The sequence below is a fragment of the Hemicordylus capensis genome, chromosome 3, assembly GCF_027244095.1.
Source record: "Hemicordylus capensis ecotype Gifberg chromosome 3, rHemCap1.1.pri, whole genome shotgun sequence".
In the NCBI taxonomy this organism is placed as follows: domain Eukaryota; kingdom Metazoa; phylum Chordata; class Lepidosauria; order Squamata; family Cordylidae; genus Hemicordylus; species Hemicordylus capensis.
Window position 1 is genome coordinate 178,717,382 of NC_069659.1, and position 22,003 is coordinate 178,739,384.

The following is a 22,003-nucleotide window of genomic DNA, read 5'->3' on the forward strand; positions in this document are numbered from 1 at the left end:
GAGGAGAGGCAGGGAACAAAACTGCACCAAAAAATAATAGTATGCATTTGTTAGCATTCAATGAGAGGGGGGGAGGGAGGGGGGAGGAAGACCACCACCACAGGGTTAATAACTGCATTTATACACTAGAATCATAATCATATACTAGAATCATCATTGGTAGCAATTATACAAACTGTGCATCTTTACTCTTTATTTGGAAAAAATAAACGGTACACCTCATTTTAGTAAAATGTTTTAAACTAAACTAAAACACCTTTCAGATGTTTCATAGTTTACCGTGTATACTTGTGCACCTAGCGTGCCATAGGCTATAAAAATAAATTTATTATTGTGTGCTGAACAGGGCACTCAGCAATTGAAATTACTTTCCTGAAAACTATTCTAGTGCCTGTGGTTAGAAATGATTAAAAAGTAATAAGTGAAATTAATTTAGATCATGATCTCAGAGCAGCAGGGATTGTTATATATTCCCCAAGCTTTCTCCTTCTGTGTTTTGTACCATCAATAATCAGTGTTTGGGAAAACTGCAGAACAGTACAGATTCTTTTAATGCACAGTGCTTAAAATCCTGCTCAACAACTACATTTACTGAAGGAACACTTTGAGGAGAGGCTAGGGGGCCAGGTCTCATCACCCTCCAACACAAGTAGAGTGCCAGCTAATTTAATGAACAAAGTAATGAACCTCACTATAAGCTCTGGCTGGCAACTGAGGAGCCAGTTAGTACTCCACAGAGAGTGACATCTGTCTCATGGCATAAGTAGTTCTTTAGAGCAATGGCTTATCAGTTGATCCTTACGTTTATATCTGGGTGCTGTATTAATTTATAATTTTTTAGAGCACTTAGCATTGCATCTCGTATCAGAAACTTGATACCAGTTGTTGGTATTTACTAGTAATTCTTAAGATCACCCAGCTGGAAATGTCAACTTTTTGTGTGTCATTGGGCCTTTTAAAAAACAACAACAACTTTTAAACCAGTTTAATGGTAAATATATTTAACTGGCAAATGACGAAAATGGTGAATGAAATTTTGCCATTTACTGAAGGCACTGTGTTGGCTGCGAGATGTATTAGTCAGTGCCAGTATTTTCTGATATGTTCCTCTGAATCTTTTGAAAATGACTACTAAATTACAACATTCACCATATCTCTGACACAGCATAGGAACAGATAAGTATCAGTAATACTACCATCAAATGAAACATGAGAATAAGACAATGCATGTAACGAACAGCACAAAGATACAACTGAAAGTGCATGCTGCTTCTCAGTTCTGTAATTCTCAGTGCTATACATCTGTTTAAGAGAAAGGATATTCAAAAGGGGTAATGCAATAACTTCCTCTGTAGATCCACAGAATCATAGAACCGGTTCTTGTAGGCCATCCAGTGCAACACCCTGTTCCAGATCTTTTTTAAAAAAAGTTTTCTCCCACTCTGTTTTGGCTTAGAGTTGTGGAAATGTGACTCTAAGTAACACCCAAGAAAAATGCACAGGTGTGTTGTAGAGGTGCACACTACCCACAGTGATTCCATTACATACCACCATTAAGGAGTTCCCAGTTGTTCTTTTGCCTTGCTCGATGTAGGAAATCATTTCAAACCAAGAGCATCCCCAACAGATGGCCATCCAGCCTCTACTTCCAAGCCTTCCACCACCTTAGAAAATCCCTCCATGATTCCAGGCTCTTAAAATGACTATTTCTTCTAAAGAAAAGAGAATGAATGAAATTACTAAAAGCCTGAAGTCCCATACTATGCTAAAAACAATTGGCATAATACTAACATTTCTCTCACCCTTTTCACCTGATATGGGCGGTGGTTTGGCAGTGCTTCTAATTTACCATATTGGAATTCTTCCCAAAGTAAATTTAATTTCAGCTGAATCCAGGTATCTTGAGGAAAGACATCATTGTTTTCTAAACTCTTTCTTCCTATATTCTTAAACAAATACAAACATTGAGTTGAGAAGATGGAATAACATTTATAAATTAATCTGTGCATTAGCTTTCAGAGTCACACAGCACCTCATGGGAGAAAACAGCTCTTCTAAGAGAGTGCCAGCTGTAAAACATATGTACTTTTTTCCCCTTCAGAGCTACGTTTTTTGCTCATGCAAATATAGGCAGATTTAATTAGATGGAACACTCATACAATTAATCAACCAATGTTGTAGATCAGGCAACTGTCCTACCAGGATTCCATAAATAACTATCCTAGAGGCCGAGACTACTTTTGCTCTTCCTTTTCCCCTGCTTACTAGCCATACGTTTTGGTTCTTCCCTGCTTATGGTTGCATTTATGGAGCATTTATTCTCTTTGGCCTTTCCATGAGACAAGAGTGCAGTGTCACCTCAAGTGCAGGTGCAAGGAGGAGTTCAGGGGGTGGGAGGGTGCTGGCCCCTGGCCACCATTGTTCCCTCTGAAGTGTATGCATGTGTGTATGCACACAAGTTTTTTTATGATTGCCCAGTTGATTTTGAATCTCGCTCTTGATACTGCCACCCAGAACAAAACCCATTCCACACATAGATGAAAAAAATTAGAGGGAACACTGTCCACCACCATGACATGGCAACTTCCTGACCCTGCCACCACCTTTCTAACCCGGGAGGCGGGGCATGCATTTTCCCATTCTTGTCCTGTTGGGGCATGCCTCCCCCACACCACTTGACACAAGCTAAGAATGCTGCTGCTCCCCTGCCTGGTTTGATGAACATCTGAGGATGTTCACATGCTGCCATCACTGCTTTGGCACTAGGGATGTGCGAACCGGTTTGAATTTGAACCAGTTCGAATTTGAACCAGGGTGGTTCGAATTCGAACCGAACCAGCCATCAGGTTCGAGCTGCAGGTTCAAATTCGAACCGAACCAGGGGGTGGTTCGATTTGAACCAGTTCGAACTGGTTTGGACATCCAAACATTGGTAGGATGGTAGCTGTACATTAGGGATGTGCACGGAACCGCGGAGCTGCGGTCCGGCACTGGGGTGGGGGTCCCTTTAAGGGTGGGGGGAGGGTGTACCTACCCCTCCCTCCACTTGTCCCCCACTGGCGCGCATCCATTTACCAAGCATTTGGGGCAGCAGGATACCTCCCTGCCGCCCCTTCCCCCTCTGGCAGCCTTTTGCGCATGCGCATGGCGCACGTCATGGAGACCCCCCCCACACACACAGGGGTACTCAGTTTATTTTCTAGGTATTTTTGAAGTGTTTAGATTCTTTAGTGTCTTCATTACACCCCTTCATTTCTTCTGTTCATTTTGACCCCAGTGCTTTGCAGGTGGGGGTGGGGAATTAGTGGCATCCCATGTTCCAACTACCCCGCAATCCACAAGCCACTGGGTACTCAGTTTATATTTTAGGAATTCTTGAGGTGTTTAGACTCTTTGGTGTGTAATGAATCTTCATAGGGATTCATTATGAGGAAATGTTATTAGACACCAAAGAGCCTAAACACTTGAAAAAAGTCCTAGAACTTAAACTGAGTAGTGCCCCACTGCCTTGCGGGTGGGAGTGAGGTGTAGTTGGCACACGGCAGTTGACAGTTGGCACTGTCGAAAAGACAGTCAAAATGAACAGAAGAAATGAAGGTGTGCAATGAATCCCCATAGGGATTCATTGAGGGAAAGTTATTATACACCAAAGAATCCAGACACTTGAAAAATAGTGACCCCCACATTTTGTTTCATAACTCCACTTCTACAAGGGCTAGAGCTTAGCTTTTTCTTTTTTTTAAAATGAAAGCTGGGAATCTGGGGAAAATAATAGGAGGGATCCGAATCTTGAACCAATTCAAATCAAATCAGGCACAATTTGATTCGTACCCAAATCTAGCCAATGGACCACAGGCGTGATTTGTTTTGTGTCCAAATCACCCTAATCAACTAGATTCAGGTACAAATTGATTTGTACCCAAATCAATTTGCACATCCCTAATAGCAGACGTGCCCAACTGCTGATCATAGGCTTCCCTCCCTTTATGGCCAATATCCTGGACAGTTCCCCCATTATATCCATTAGCCAAGTGAGTTCTGCCAGATATGGTCACATGACAGCTTCTGCCAAGGGAGATATTTTGTCACAACAGCAAGGAGACAGAGACTCATGTCAGTTCGTGCTAGAAAGCATAGGTGGGTAAGCAGTGTTCAAGAGTAAAGCAGAGAGTCAGTGGGGTTAAGTACTTCCATAGAGGGAAAAGGTTAAGGAAAAAGGAGAGTTTTGGAGCTAGTTAATACAGAAGCAAACATCTATAGAAAATATGCAGGAGCTTTAAGCCATGAGGCATCCTGTCAAAATGAAGAAAGGAGAATGAATGAATCAAAACATAAGCAAGACTTATACAGGAAAGGAGAAGTGTAAGGAGTTCCTTAAGAAGGGCATCCATTGTAAATATCCAAGGATTCTGGAGTCAGGTTTTTACATTTAGCAAAAATCAAGTCAGTTAAGTTTATATTCCATTTATTTCAATGGGAAAGTTAGACACGTGCTTAATCCTTCCCATTGATTAAGGCATAAAAGTGCTTAACTTGGGCTAGTTCATTCCTTTATTATAATTTCAGGGGAAAATGTACAGACAGGTCTTAATTTAATTATCTGTGGCAACTGGATATTAGGTCATTTTCATACATATGGGCAAAATTGCTTTCTAAAATGAAATGCCACTGCAGCATGGCATGTCGGAACAAATAATTTGTATTTATGTGTTAACTCCACACTGTTATTACTTTGCAAAGTTAATGGATTGAAAGGAAATATAAGTAGGATCCATTACACTGGCGGCAACAGTCAGCACACAGCTCTTCCAATTTTCTCTTTTTATATTTATAGCATTTCTGGAAGTTCCCTAAAATGAATTGTTCCTATTAAAGTAATCACGTAATGCAATGCAAAGCAATGTAATAAGGAAATGAATAGCAAAACCAAGAAAACAAAAATACTTGAGAAGTCTGCCTATCACTGATGATGACAAACTGTACACTGATCAGCTGGGAAATCATATTTGACAAGGATGAACTGACAGGAACAAAAGATTATATGAAATTTTTTCAAGGCTACAGTATGATGATACTGACCTAATATTTGACAATGATGCCATGAATGTCCCTGGGCTACATGCATGAAAATTATGTTAATTTATGTGAGGCAGTTTTTCCTACATAATAATGGCCCATCAGGGGAGAGAGATGCTATGTACAGCAAGCTGCTAAATAAAAATGTATGTTCCAAGCACTTTCTGAAATTAATGTTAAATGATGGCTGTGAGTATTCTTCCAAACATAAACACCTGTATGGACACTAATTGTTCCTGTGTGAATATACAACCTGAGCTTATATAGCTAGAATGTGAACTCATGGGGAGATGGTATGATACAATTGACTCTCCAGATTCACACACACACATATTTTTCAAGCATTTATCCACCTATTCCAAGGTGGTTCCATCTGTTACCACATTACATTAGAACTAAGCAGCAGTTATATCCTGGTGGGTTTTCATTTACCTTTAATTAATTGTCTCTAGTCCAGTGATTCTCAAACTTCTTTTATCTTCTGGGATTCAATCGAGTCAACCGTTTGTTTGGTAGATGAAGGACAAGGGGACTGTCTACACAGAGACAAAGGGGCAGTCTCTCTTCTCATTAAAACCCACCTCGCATGTGCTGGAGGGGATCCAAAAGGCCTTAATGTACTTTCCTCCTTGGGTTCAAGCTTATGTACAGCTGATGGCCCACCTCAGTACCCTAAGTCAAAAAACAAGCAAATCTGAATGAATAAATGTTTGACTACAAAGTTAAGATTAATGATTATGACATGAGAATGAAATACTGACGGCAAATGAAGTTCTTATTAGAGAATATTAATCCAAGAGACAAATCAATGAAATATCAGAAAGTTAATAGTTACATATGAACTAAAAGAGCTCTCTTTAACAAATTAGCAAAGCAAATGCTTCCAGACGATGAAGAAAATATGGCTAAGAAAAAAGTTAAAAGCTTAAATCTGGTTAAAGATATAAGTCAGACATTAATATTTTAGAACAGATCTTTCCAAGATCTTCTATAGTTAGCAGGTGAACAGCTGTGAGGCCCCATTCATTTTTCCAGGAGAGAAAATGTTTTATTTGCATTAGTCACTAGACCATAGCAAAACAAGAAAAACTGAGGGAAATGCACATTGCACCAGGAGCAGAGAGAGGCCAGTGGTGGCCTAGATTCAGCCCACTGCCGTGGCCCCCCTAGCCCCAACCCCTGCGACAGACATCAGTGTCTGTCATCAGATGCAGGGCACAAAAGTTAGCCATACCCCCTGCATCTGACGTCAGATGCAGGGGGAGTAGTTTAGTTCACAAACAGGGCCACGCAGCTCCGTTTGGGAGCAGAATCGGCCAGCGCCACATTCACAGCAGAGCCAGAGCGGCTCTCCCTGAGCCGCTCTGGCCATACTGCAAACAAAGTGCTGGCCGATTTTTCATGCAAACAGAGCTTTGCAGCCCTGTTTGTGAACTAAACTATGCCCCCGTGTCCGACGTCAGACACGAGGGCATGGCGCAGCCCAGGTTCTTCGAACCTCTTCGAGCAATGGTGGCTCCACCCCTGCATTGCACCTATACCCAATGAAGACACGAGACATGGATTTTTGGATTCAAATTGGACCACAACTTTCTTAAATTGAACAAGGCTGAAAAGGTAAAGAGGATTGGTTTTTCACCTCCTATAGTGCAGTAGCTATGGACTAGCTGCCATCAGCACAATTCCCACCTAAACCCTTAGCACCACCTTGGCTCCAGACAGCATCTGCCCTAAGGCTGATGCTCTCCATCTTTGCCAACCTAGAGTCAAGGCACCTGCTTACAGGAATTGCCTCCCTTAAGCCATATAGCCTTTAAGGTTGGCAGTCTCCCGCAGGTTAGAGTAAATCCAGGCCAGCGCTCCCTGAACTGTAAAGCATCTAAGGACGCCTCTTCATGCCAAACACATGCCTTAAGGTGCTCACTGATCCTATACTACACATGAATGCCACAGTGTACCTACCATGGGAAGGGGCCAACCTAGCTTGGCCACTTCCACCACTCACCATCCTTTAGCACCACAGTCAACCCTCTATGTAAATGAGCCACAAAAATATCCAACCTCAACTGGGACAAATGAATCCCATCATCCCTAAACAATTCTGTATGGGCGGATTGAATGTGTGGATGATGAATAAACCCTCCACCCAAAGCTGAAATAATTCTGTCCAGATTATGATTAATCTTGGCACAGGCTCTGTCCACCCACCCCGGCTTAACAACTCCACACCAAATGCAGCCCAGGAGCAAAGCTGACCACAGAAGCACAATATCCAGGATCCAGCCTCTTAAAACCTTCAAATCCTGACACGCCTGGCAGAATATGGCCATCCCAGACTCACTTCACAAGTCATTTCCCCCCAGATGCACCACGAGAATGTCTGGGGGCTGATCATGCTCCAAAGATTCCCAAACAGCTGACTGAAGAGCATACCCCTCCTGCCAATCCATGAGTTCACAGCAAGATGGCCCAAGTCAAGGTGCGTGCCCAAGATGGATTCTGGCCCACTTGCTGGCCCAGAACACAACTGAATGTCCCACAATCAGCACCCTGGCTCGCTGAACCAGAAGACCAGGCCCTGCCCCACAAGAAAACATAAGTCATGCACTAGGAATCACTTCTGTACACAGCGCTTGTACACCTTAGACTGCCAGTGCCCAATGCACTTAATGTCATCCTTGGAATACTTGAACCTCACTGCCATAGACACAGCCCCAATCCTAAAAGAATGAAGGGGGGAAAGCACCTATGGGCAAACCCAGCTCCTGCAGTTCCACTCTCAGCATAGCCCCAAACTGATATTGGGTAAGCGGGGGATGACAGAAGATGAATCCTTGGGACAGCCCTCCCAGCAATACATAATGCTCTAGGGCTCTAACTGGGCACAATGCAGAGCCAACAGCTCTTCACAAAGTGACAAACTGCCCCCTTCCCCTCTGATTAGTCTTGGAGAATTGCAACAATATGTTAACATGCTAACCTATGCATCACTCTAGCTTGAGGTCTGAGGAAGGAGGGTGCCTCGACAGATTCTCTGGCTTGCCCCCTTTCTTCCCAGTAGCCTTCTTGGGAGGCATGGTGAACTAATTGCCAACTGCCAACAGTACCCACCAACCAGCTGCAGATCAGGCCCCACACATTAACCCTTGCCCAGAAGACACGTAAATACACAAAGGCCCCAAACCTGGGCTGGCAGCTGACCAGCAGCCAATGAAACTTGCTATGGGCCACAAAAGAACAGTGAAGTCTCCCAACCTCATGGCTGTGGGTGGGGTGGGAGGAAGGCAACGCTAGCACCCCCAATATGCACTGTGCAGATGACTAGGCTTTGAGTCAAATGGTTCCACCAAGGCCCCCCTTTGTAGGGACACCAACCCCACTCCCAACCAAATCCTGGGATGGGAGAGCCCTGCCCAAATCCAAATGCCGACTAGACCCCAGCAGGGTGGGATAACCCCAACACTATGGGCACCCCGCTACCACAGGGGTAGTTACCTGCAGGGGTTAACTCTTTCGTAGGGGGGAACCCACAACCTCCCCAACCAAGGCTTCTCAATGTGCCCCAAATCAATGTTCTTGATCCACAGCCCCAAATGTGCTTGATCATGCCCACAGGCCCACTCAGCCAGCCAGACCGAGCCTTGTGAGATGCTTCATTCCCCGTTGCCTGGCCTCTGCCACCAACAAGACCATCACCGCCACCAACACCAACCTGCTGCTGGGAGCACCCCGAGGATGGGTTCCTATTGCAGCCACCACCCGACTCACTGCCTCTGCGTCAACACAGGTCCTAACCCCACACTACAATGGAGAAACAAGAGGACACAACTGACCAGCTCACTTCTCACAATGTAGCTGAGAGGGACCTGGATGCGGATGCTGAAATGACCGCTTAAGCCCCACCTCCAGGCCCTGCCAGCCAGTCACGCTGCCCCTGTGCCTCATGCTTCATGCACACAAGACTGTGGCAAAGAGGCTGTGCCCCAGATACAGCTGGGAGCGAGCGGCCACAGTATAGATTTATGACACAGTATGACAGTGAAGTCATAGAAATCCAACAGGCCATAGCAAGATAACCAGTAAAAATACAATAAAAACCAATAAGAACATGGCAACAATAAGATGAACAGAAATAAAATACAATAAAAACCAATAAGAAATACACACAATATAAAGAAGTAAAATAATGTCACCCAAGTCCAAACCAAAGCAAGAAATAATAAAATAGCATTAAAACTAGTAACACAACACAACACAAAGAATAATACAATCATACAAACCTCAATTAAAGCCACAGCTTAAATTTCAGAACATGCCCCCCCCCCCCGCTAATATGCTACAGCATTTTCTTTGAAAAAGTTCCTGCTTATATTAATCACTACAGATAAAAAGCAAGCAGCCTTTGTAATTATCGGTTTATCATGGCCACACAGCAATTATGTGACTATACCATTGACTGGCATTGTCTCATGGTTCTGCAGGATATGCCCTAGGTGCAACTTCCTTTCTCTCTTATACAACAGGCTTTGGATAATGAAGTGTACTAGGTCTTCTGTATTGACTTTAGACCACAAGGGCAGGTGCGTTCAGAATATGACTTATTTTTATAACTTCTCTCTAAAACTGCTGAAGGAATCAGGTTTAAACAAGCTTTAGTAAACGTTATCTGCTCGCTATAATTTTGACTCTATAAAATAACATGGCAGAGCAAAGGGAACATAAGAAAAATGTCTATAAAATGATGTTCTCCTAGAGCCAATGCAGCTGCCCTTTCAGTTTGATGAGAGAGATCCTGCAGGTGCAGCCTAGGAAGCATTTTAGATGCCTGTAGCTCTGGACTCTTTATATATAATCCAGAGAAACAGTTCATCATGAAGGATGATACCATTACCAACCCCTTCCAGGACAGGATAATCATTTCCACAAATTTCATTCAAAGGGAACATAAAGAGTCACTGAAGATTATTTTTTACTTTAACAATAGTTTTTCATAATATCGAAAAAGAAAAAGGAATATAAAGCCCTTCTTAGATCAAAAAAAAGGGCTGATACACAAAAGTGGTCACTTTTAATAAGTGCAGTGAAGAACAACGACTCGATGAGCTTTTGGAGACTAATTTCAATAGCAAATAATAAGATACACTCCACTCAGGCCTGCTCAATAACCCCAGAATTATGGGAAACTCATTTTCGGGCACTTTATAATGATATCTCTCCCCAAGGCCCCCTTCAAATAGGTTCATTACCACACTGGTCTCCGGTCTCCACTAAAGAGATAGAGCAATTAATCATGCAACTGAAATGCGGGAAAGCACCTGGAAACGATTGTATCCCGCCGGAACTTCTGAAGCTCTACAAAGATTGGTGGGCTCCTGTGCTGGCTGCTCTCTTCACACATATTGATCAAACAGCACAATTCCCCCAGGATTGGGGAACGGCGATTGTGGTTCCCATCCATAAGAAAGGCAGAAGGGATGATCCCTTTAATTATAGACCAATAAGCCTTTTAAATATCATAAGTAAACTTTATGCCAAGCACTTATGTGTCAAACTATGTGCTTGGATGGAGCAGGAGTGCATTACTGAGGATGAGCAGGCAGGATTTAGAGCTAACAGATCTGGATTAGACCACTGTCTAATATTACAACATCTTGTGGACAAACAGGTAAAAAGGAATAAGCGACCCCTGTTTGCCGCTTTTATAGACCTTAAGATGGCTTTTGATACAGTTTCTAGAGGCCGTCTTTGGTCTAAATTGGCGGCCACTTCTATGGACCGAAGGCTTCTACTCTTGCTCATCAAAATGCACGAAAATTCCTTTTTAAGAGTGTGTTTAGACCATGCTGGTAACCTTACAAACTTAGTACCCATTAGGAAAGGGGTGCGACAAGGGTGTGTACTAGCCCCTTACCTATTCAACCTTTGCATTAACGATTTGATAAAGTGTTTGCAGACATCTGACACACACACACCAAAACTAGCCAACAAGAAAATCCCAATCCTGATGTACGCCGACAACGCAGTAATTCTATCTCAAACCAGGGTTGGGCTCAAAAGAGCGTTAGATGCCTTAGCACTTTACTGCAGAGATGAGCATCTACAGATTAATTACGACAAATCTAAAATCATGTGTTTCACCAATAAAGTTAAAAAAATTGTATGGATGCTAGATGGACACCGACTAGAACAGGTAAATCAAATAAAATACCTGGGGGTAATTTTTCAACATAATGCTGGGAAATCAGCACATATTAGTATGGTCACAGACTCAGCAAAACGCAGCACAGCAGCAATCTTAAGATTTTTCAGAACTCAGGGTGCAGGCTACATACCAGCTGCCTTAAAGCTTTATACTGCAAAGGTCATTCCGCAATTATTGTATGGCATACAACTAGATCCATACTCAAGGTCTGACACTTTGGAAAGAACCCAATCAGGGTTCTTGAGGAATTTATTTGGTACACCAAAATGTACAGCAAATGTGACTTTAAGGACAGAGGCTGGTTTCATAAAAATTGAATCTCGGGCCTGGCTTTTGATTATTTATTTCTGGTTGAAAATACATCTGCGACCAGTTGGTTTAATTCCTGAGTTTCTTTCAGTTAGTCCCCAGCCATTATGGTGTACTACAGTAAGTACGAAGCTCACCTCTCTAGGCTTAGACCCAGCCCAACTGCTGGAATTGGGTCTAGTGAACGCGAAAAGAGTAGTGAAACAACGCTTTGTTGATACTGAGATCCAAGAAAACTGGGCTGCGCTTCCAGAGTTTGATAGAGCTATAAGAACTAATATGGATCTTTTCCCCGCAAAATATCTGTCGACAATTATTTTCTCTAAGTTTCGATGGATATTCACAAGAGTAAGGGTTAATTCCTTTCCATCCACACTTCTAGCTGGGAGGTTTCAAGGTGTGCCTTTAGAAGAACGACACTGCCGTTGTGGATCAGGAGAGACAGAAACTGTTGCACATATCCTTCTCCACTGTAATCTCCATTTGTATCTCAGGGAACGCCTTATTGCTCCTCTAATATGTAAACTGGCAGATCAATCCGATGCTAACCTTGTAAAACATCTGCTTTCAGACAAAGATGCTTTAATTTCTATTCCTGTAGCTAAGTTTAGTTATATTGCTTTTAAAAGGAATAATGGGATATCACCCCAATCTTAAACTGTATATATGTATATACATATTTTAATGTTTACTGGTTTTTACTCTCTGTTTGGTCAATGACTGTAAATAAAATTACATTACAAGAGTTTTTCATCTTTTTATATGCCATTCAGATCAAGTTTACAAAAATCAGAGTGGGTTGAAGGGGGGCAGGGAAGCACCAACAGAGAATTTAACTCCCTCATTTGGTTTAGGCATATGACGAATTAAACCACTCCCTGATTTTATGCCTCAAAACCAAAAATTTCAAGCTTTAGATAAGAAATTGTTTCATCCATCCAAAAGACCAATGTCTTGGGCACTTCCCAGGCAATTCTTAATTATAAACAACCAAAGGTCAAGAACATTCGAAGTTCAAATACAAGTTAAGAACAGTTTGGTTTTCGTTTTGCCCATAGGGGTCACTCATGAGTGATATGTTCCTGATGTTACTACACGTTTTCATTTTTAAAGTCCTTTGGAATTTTTTTTTCAGATTTTGAGGTCAGTTTTTCTCTCAGAAATAAATGTTCTAAATGTCGAAGTTGTATATGTTTCTCAGAAACTCCCCTCCAGGAATGACACTATAGATTAACACCCTTTAACCTTTATTTTTGTCTCGGGTGTAAAAAACACTTGTGAAAAGGTAAAGTAAATTCCAAAATGGTTGTACCTGGGATAAAGGTCTTCACCTGTACATTTTGGCATAACTTTGGTATCATCTAGAACAAAAATTGCAAAAAAAAAAAAAAAAAAAAACCCTAAGAAAAAACTTATTCTAATATAAAACTTGCAAAGGATTGAGAAGTCAAAGTTAATTCTAATATAGGCGAAGTCAGTCTAGACAATATATTATACAGATCACTCAAGTGGAGTGCTGGTGGTGGTGTTTACCTGAATGGTGCAGCAACAACAGCAAAAACCCAGAGAGTCATGTGGCTGCCTCTATGGACACTGGGCCTCAGGGATGCACCTCAGGTGTTGGCCACCTTTTGATAGCCTTGGGCCCCTGGCCAGTGCCTGACTTGGCCAACCCCAGACACTTCTGCTGTTATCAATGTTTTGAGCAAGAAGACATTTGGTGAGGTGATTCTCACGACCGCCAAAAAGCAGGCTAAGGTAGCCTAGCCCGCTTTTTGGCGGCCGTGTGCTGCAACGGGAGCTGCGCGGCTCCAAGCAGCAAACCCTGCTAATCCCCTCTCCCCTTAGCCCAGGTTAGCAGAGCAAGCGCTCCGCTGCCCTGGTTTTTTTTTGTCTTGTGTTGCCACGGTGTGGCTCCACACTGCAGCAACGCACAATCAGCAACACTGCAAGCAGCCTCCTGGGCCTGGGAGTCTCTCCAGGATGCCCTGCGCAATTGCACGGTGCATCCTGGAACTTCCAAGGGCCATGCAGCCCCTGATCGCCACAGCCCCCACTAGCTCCATAATGGAGCCGGCCATTGTGTGGGCAGCCGATCCAGCTGCCCAGGACTTCCTGCCTGCTCATCTGCGGGAAGAGCCCCGCAAAACTCTTCCTGGCAAGTCTCACTGATTTTGAGACTCGCCTTGGTAACTGGCTAGCATGCCATCCAAAGATGTCCTGGCATGGGGGGTGTGGGGGGGGGGGAAGCAAAGCCCCATATCAAGTCCATTTCATGTGATCCTGCACATCAAACCATAATGTTCGGTCATTGTGTCTGGAAGCTCTTTATCAATTGTTCCAATAATGCCTTTGCCTAATCAAGCAACATAGCTACAACTGGAAAAGAAGATACACTCATGTAGCTTGAGTGTGGCTTCTCTTTTTTCTTCTCATCTTCTCTCTTGCTCTCTGTCACTCAGAGAAAGTGGAGATGAACTGTTGCTTTTTCTCCAGGAATAATAATAATAATAATAATACCACCTACCTTGGCGTGGTTGTGGGGCTTGTGTGCTCTGAGGAAGGTGAGAGCTATGCCAGAGGTCCAACCATACTGGACAGGTCTCACCAGAGGAGCCAGACAAAGAGTGCCTCTCCCATCAACAATATGGTGAGACGTAACTTTGATAAATCTATACCGGATCGGTCGTCGCCCAGGTCAACAAGGACCGTGCCAGGTGCTGGAGTCCCTGGACATCTAGTGGCAAGTGGGCTACAGCACTCAGGATCTTCAGTTGAGCAAACAGGGCTGGAGACAGCAAAACTACTGGAAGAAACGTCACTTAACTGGGAAAAATATGCAAAAAATGCCAACAAGGAAATAATGATCTGCTATTACAAGTCTAGTCCAACTAGAAGAGGCTATTTTAAAAGAATGTACCAAATTTGGAAAGAGAAGCATCCAGATACAGAAATAACAGAATAAAGGCTAGCAGACCAGAGAAGATTCATAATAAGAAATAAAGTATTCACAGGAGTTGAGCTGGAAGAACTGCAAAGAGCAACACAGGCTCAAGATATGGAAGAAGAATTACCACCAAATGAAGCAGTTGCTCAGGCGCAGGTGGAGGAGGTGTTAGAAATAGAGGATGCCACTGTTGCTGAACTGTTTCAAAATCAAAACCAGGCAACCACCCCTTTGCCTTCACCTCAAAAACCCGAATGCCATTTAACAGAAAAGCAACAAGAACTAAAGCAAAAAATAACTGAGCACATGAACCAAACAACCACCAAGGTTCGACTTCCAGCTCTAAAAACAGTTGCCAAAAAACAACTTGCTCAGGTATTAAAAGATGTAAATGCTGCACTTACAGAAATAACAACCAAGAATTTGCAAGAAACAAACCAACTAATATACAGTGCAGCAACAATAACAACACAAGAGCTCGGACAGAAGATCAGTGGACTTGTCAAAAAAAGAAAGTAGTACATCACCTAAATGGAAGATTCGATTAGAAAATAAACTCTCCAGGCTTAGATCAGATGCTTGTAAATTGAAAGATATGAAAGACAAGAAGCTGAAGAATGAAAACATCAAACAGTATCTGATCCAAAAATACCACCGAGATTCAAGGAAAATTAGAGAAGTCCTGGAAATAATAAAGCAGCAAATAACAGCAGTGTCAAAGAAGATTAGCAGATACAAAGCTAGAATTACATAACACAGGCAGACTCTCCAGTTCCAGTCGAATCAGAGACATTTCTACCAAAGCATAGAAGGAGAAACTGCAAGAAACATAGAAACACCAAAAAAAGAAGAAGCAGTGCAATTCTGGGGGAAATTATGGGACAATCCAATAGATTATAATAAAAAAGCAGGCTGGATGAAAGAGGTCAAAAACGTAACCAACAAATGCAAGATCTAATAATAACACCAGCATTAATAAGTGAAAGAGCAAAGAAAATTAAAAATTGGACTGTTCCAGGCGATGATGAACTGCATGGCTTTTGGCTTAAACACCTAACAAGCCTTCATAAACAACTATCAAAACAGTTCAATCACATTTTGCAAGGAGGTGATATTGAACAATGGCTAACAACTGGGAAAACTCATCTCATCATGACAGCCCCAGCAAAAGGTGCAGTTCCAAGTAATTATAGACCGATAACCTGTCTGCCAACCATGTTCATATTATTAACTGGAATAATAGCAGATGAAGTGAGGCAACACTTATTAACTAACAAACAGCTCCGAGTTGAACAGAAAGGACATTGCCCGAACACCAGAGGCACAAAAGACCAGCTGCTGATTGACAAAATGATTTTAGAAAATTGCAGGAGAAGAAAAACCAATCTAAGTGCTTCATGAATTGACTACAAGAAAGTCTTCAACTCATTGCCTCATACATGGATACTAAGATGTTTAGAAACAACTGGTGTCAGCAAAAACATTCAGATATTTATTTTAAAAAACAATGACATGTGGAGTACATAGTTAACAATCAATGGCAAGACACTTGGACAGGTTAGCATTAGAAGAGGCATTTTCCAAGGGGACTCACTATCCCCTCTGTTGTTTGTAATCGCCATGACCCCACTTTCACAAATACTCAACAAAACAGGCCTCGGATACCAAACATCTAAAACATCCAGTAAAATCAACCGTCTGCTATACATGGACGATCTGAAATGGTATGGAAAGTCCCAGTCAGAAATCGAATCACTGCTAAGCACTGTCCATATATTCAGTAGCAATATAGCAATGGAGTTTGGACTAGACAAGTGTGCTGCATTAATAATGAACAGAGGAAAAATAAGAAAAACAGAAGGAATAGAACTGCCCAAAGGAAGCAACATCAAGAACCTGGAAGAGAAAGAACATTACAAATACTTGGGCATTCTCCAGGCTGATAACATTGCACACACTGAAGTTAAAAGAAAAATGGGGAGTGAATACATCAGGAGAGTTAGAAAAATCCTCAAGTCCAAACTCAATGGCGGGAACACCATACAAGCCATAAACACCTGGGCTATACCTGTTATCAGATACACTGCAGGAATAATAGACTGGACCCAGGCAGTGCTAGAGACGCTGGATCGTAAGACCAGGAAAATAATGACAAGCAATCATGGTCTGCACCCCCACAGTGATGTAGATAGGCTATACCTCCCTCGCAGCTCAGGTGGAAGAGGAATGCTGCAAGTCCATCAAACAGTAGAGGAGGAGAAAAGAGGCCTTGAAGAATATATAAGGGACAGTGAAGAAGATGCACTTCAAATGTTCAATAATGAGAAACTATTCAACACCAATGAAACAAAGCAGGCCTACAAGAAAGAACAAGTCAAGAACCAAGCAGAAAAATGGAGAAATAAGCCCCTGCATGGTCAATATTTGCACAATATAAGTGGAAAATCAAACATCACCAAGACCTGGCAATGGCTTAAGAATGGCAACTGGAGGAAAGAAACAGAGGGTTTAATACTGGCTGCACAAGAACAGACACTAAGAACAAATTCAATAAGAGCAAAAGTAGAAAAATCAACAACAAACAGCAAGTGCCACCTTTGTAAAGAAGCAGATGAAACAGTGGACCACCTAATTAGCTGTTGTAAAAAGATCGCACAGACTGACTACAAACAAAGGCATAACAAGGTAGCAGGGATGATACACTGGAACATCTGCAAAAAATACAAGCTACCTGTAGCCAAAAATTAGTGGGACCATAAAATTGAAAAAGTGGTAGAAAATGAAGATGCAAAAATATTATGGGACTTCCAACTATAAACAGACAAACATCTGCCACACAATACACCAGATATAACTGTAGTTGAGAAGAAAGAAAAACAAGTTAAAATAATCAGCATAGCAATACCAGGGGATAGCAGAATAGAAGAAAAAGAAATACAAAAAAATCACCAAATACAAAGATCTACAAATTGAAATTGAAAGGCTGTGGCAGAAAAAGACCAAAATAATCCCAGTGGTAATTGGCGCCCTGGGTGCAGTTCCAAAAGACCTTTAAGACCACCTCAACACCATAGGGCCCACAGAAATCACCATCAGCCAATTATGAAAAGCAACTTTACTGGGAACAGCCTATATTCTGCGACGATATCTGTAGCTACAGCAATAACATTGACAATAAAATTCAGCCATCCCAGGTCCTTGGGAAGGACTCAATGTCTGGATAAAACAAACCAGTCAATAACACCTGTCTGACTGTGTAAATTAATAATAATAATATCACCACCAATAAATATGATGGGATTCAAGGAGGTTTGGAGTGGACATGCCTAATGGGAAATTTTCCATTCCGTCTTTGAACAGCAGACCACTCCCCTGTGTTTCAAGAGTAGTTTGCTATATGGCATGGGTGAAGAGGTTGTCATTTGAGGAACATAAGCCCAAAGCCTATTTGTTTAATAGTAGAATGCTTTTTTTGATCCTATCCAGAAAGAAAGTCAATATAATATATCCCAAGAATAACAGCAGAACATTCCCAAGGAGACTTTTTAAAAAAACAAATGTAAACACAAACTAAACTCATGCTAATCTTTTTATTTAAAGCTTTTGTTCAAATTATTTTCCCACTCTATAACATTTGCAGTCATAACAATATCATTTATTCCATTTTAATTGGTTTAGCAGTACTTTATAAAATATCTCTATTATCCACAAACCTCTTCATAAAATCTCTGTATCAATTGTATTTAGTGCAAATGTGACCCTTAAACAGACATATAGCAACAGCAACAACAAGCATGCATTTCCAAAAAGGCTCACTTATGTATTTTCTTGTTGAAAACTACCATGTGATTGTCAATAATGTTTACGCTATAAATAGCTTTGACACTTTAAGTCCAGGGAGATTTTTTTTAAACCTCTTATCCTTGTTAATTGATGTCATGCTTCTAATAAATATAACCTAGAGGCTTAGTGACTGGTGTTCTCTTTTTGTTTATCAGAATAAACTTAAAGCAAGCAAATAAAGCACATTTATGTAACCTCAATTACATAAACATATAATGTGGGCTTACATAACTCATTTTGACTACAGAATTGGAAACTGGGCTTAATCACAGTAGAATCAAAGGGCCATTTTGATGCAATGAGGCAGTTCTTCCCCTCGCTTTCACATTTCACACTACAAGACCATTCTCACTATCCCGTGAGCAGGCTTAAGGATGGGCTACAGCAGTTTACCTTCCCCACAGATGATCTAGAAGAGTTGCTGGCTGCATGGATCATGCACCCAGATGAGCTGAGGCACCGCCAGGAGCCACGCAGCTCCAAGCCGTTCTTATGGGCAGCCAAGCCCAGGCTTAGCTGCCCTAGCCCAGTCTTGGTTGCTTGTGAGAACAGCCTCTACATGTTATGATTCTTAAAGGACACATTTTATTTATTGTTAAAAATGTGTGTGTGTGTGTGTGTGTGTGTGTGTGTGTGTGTATACACACACACAGGTGAAACTCAGAAAATTAGAATATCGTGCAAAAGTCCATTAATTTCAGTAATGCAAATTAAAAGTTTCAGTAATGCAAATTAAAATTAAAATTAATTGAAACTGATATATGAGACAGATGCATTACATGCAAAGCGAGATAAGTCAAGCCTTAATTTGTTATAATTGTGATGATGTTGGCGTACAGCTCATGAAAACCCCAAATCCACAATCTCAGAAAATTAGAATATTACATAGAACCAAGAAGACAAGGATTGAAGAATAGAACAATATCGGACCTCTGAAAAGTATAAGCGTGCATATGTATTCAGTACTTGGTTTGGGCCCCTTTTGCAGCAATTACTGCCTCAATGCGGCGTGGCATGGATGCTATCAGCCTGTGGCACTGATGAGGTATTATGGAAGACCAGGATGCTTCATTAGCGGCCTCCAGCAATTCTGCATTGTTTGGTCTCATGTCTCTCATCCTTCTCTTGGCAATGCCCCATAGATTCTCTATGGGGTCAGGTCAGGCAAGTTTGCTGGCCAATCAAGCACAGTACACTGTATACTTTTCAGAGGTCCGATATTGTTCTATTCTTCAATCCTTGTCTTATTGGTTCCATGTAATATTCTAATTTTCTGAGATTGTGGATTTGGGGTTTTCATGAGCTGTACACCATGATCATCACAATTATAACAAATTAAGGCTTGACTTATCTCACTTTGCATGTAATGCGTCTGTCTCATATATCAGTTTCACCTTTTAATTTGCATTACTGAAATTAATGGACTTTTGCACAATATTCTAATTTTCCGAGTTTCACCTCTGTGTGTGTGTGTGTGTGTGTGTGTGTGTGTGTGTGTGTGTGTGTATACACACACATTTCCAAGCTCCACAGTGGTAGTGGTTGTCAGAGGATCCAGAAGCAAGTTCCATATGTCATAATCCTGTTTTTTTAGATGATTTTAATTTATGTGGATTTTATATCATTTATTTTTACAACAGGCAATGAATAAAGACAGCATATTAAAAACTGGATTAAAATCAAAACTGCTTGAAATATTAAGGTTTTCTTTTCCTATATGAAAGCTAGTAGGGAGTATGCCAAGCATGTGTTCCCTCTAACAGGGACTCTCAGATGCTGTTGACTACATCTCCCATAATCCCCAAGCAAAAGCCATTGCAGCTGGGGAGTCTGGGAGTTGTAGTTAAGAACATCTGGGAATCCCTGTTAGAAGGAACCCTGGTGCCAAGTGAACCTCCCTGTGCTGGGAGTTCCAACCCCTGCTAACTGGGAACCCCTGCTAACTGGGCAAAGAGGAACCTTTTACCATGGTGATTCTCTTTATTTAGCAGGGGGAGAGTAACTGGCCCTATCCACTCCCAGCACAGTAGTTCCAGTGACTGTTGCTGGTGTGTCTTAAGTTTCTTTTTAGAATGTGAGCCCTTTGGGGACAGGGAGCCATCTTATTTGTTTGTTATTTCTCTTTGTAAACCGCCCTGAGCCATTTTTGGAAGGGCGATATAGAAATTGAATTATTATTATTATTATTATTATTATTAGAATGCAACAACTGGGAAGTCTAGGAAATCATTCACACAATCAAAAACCGAGGTCATTCACACAATCAATAACTGTGTTATATCTGGATTTGGGAGCTGTGTGCTCCCAATTTTTGGATGTATGGAAGCAAAGAAGGAGGAAAAGCTACCCAGGTTTTCCTCCTACCTTGCTTCCACACACAACTGAAAATTGGGAACACACAGCTCCCAAACCTGACTAGAATACAGTTTTTGATAGTGTGAATGACTGCTAGATCTTGTATCTACCCACCCAACTTCAGATGACAAGGGCACTCTTGAGACAGCCTCCTGAGATGATCTTAGTGAATGGGAGAAGAAATATTTGAGAGCCTTATCAATACACCCAGGCAACACACAGAAAAGAAAAAGAACAAACTAACACAAGTACTGTCTACAAGTACTGTCCCTACAGTACCTTTTGTCCTGTGTCCTTATATTCCACAGGCCTCCAAGTGACTTCCCCAGCTCAAGCTGAGCAAGGCCCCAGAGAGAAGGCTAGAGAGGCACTTTTCCACCTTCTTTTCTCTCCTTCCCCTCACCCAACCGACTCTAAACCCTTCTCCCAGACTTACAAAAGAAACAAAACCCCTCCTCCTAAAAGAAGAGGGAAAAGCCAACCACTAATTTAATTGGTTCCCTGTGGGGGACTGTAGCCAATTACAGGGTTTGGTGTGTGGCCTGACCGAGATGTCACTTACCCAGCAACCAGGCCCAAACTCTCTTAAACCCTCACTCATCATATCAGCACTTTGAACTGGACCTGGAAACAGATTATCAATGTAGATCTTTCAAGACCAGTGTTAAATGATGTCAGTAAACTGCACAAGATAACATTCTTGCCACTAAATTTTCTGAAGTGTTTTCAGAGGCATAAAGGCAATAAGCTATTCTACAGCTTACTAAGCATGGAGGATCATCATCAGTGAGACACACAGTTGCAACCTAAGATTCCATGAGTGAAGCTGGGTTCAACAGTACCACACAAGCCAGCCATGGATCTACCTTTTCATGGGAATGTGACCAGTCTAGAATAAGTCATTCACAATGTCTTTGATTTATGGTCCCAACAAAGCCCATGGGCTCTGACCTTGACTTAGCTTCACTTTATTGCTTTAATCCAGCCCGTTAACTGAGCTCAGGCTATACTTAAGGAATTCTATTACCTCACTGGGAGTAATTTTATGAATTTGTGTGAATGTGAGTCACAGCATCCCAAGATTTCCAGTAGGGTAGATGTTGCAAATTGCAAAATAGTTTCTTTTTTAATGTGCAGAAATTAAACCCAGGAGAAACATTCTAGTGTGATCACCGGAATTTACCCTGTAGTCCTACAGTAAGTAAAGGAAATTCCCTACTGTTTTTTGTGCCTTAAATTGGTTTTTTTCCTTGCTCTGTGTCAGGCCAAAT

The 22,003-nt window shown here is 41.8% G+C and overlaps 1 long non-coding RNA gene across 1 annotated transcript; it reads right to left on the reverse strand.

Annotated features, from left to right (window-relative positions):
- Positions 1 to 285: 285 nt before the first annotated feature.
- Positions 286 to 21,150, reverse strand: LOC128351654 (uncharacterized). The gene is made up of 4 exons (XR_008319951.1): positions 21,012 to 21,150; positions 5,509 to 5,748; positions 1,803 to 1,946; positions 286 to 1,712 (listed from the first exon to the last, which is right to left on the reverse strand). It is a non-coding gene; the product is annotated as an uncharacterized LOC128351654 (long non-coding RNA).
- Positions 21,151 to 22,003: the final 853 nt, after the last annotated feature.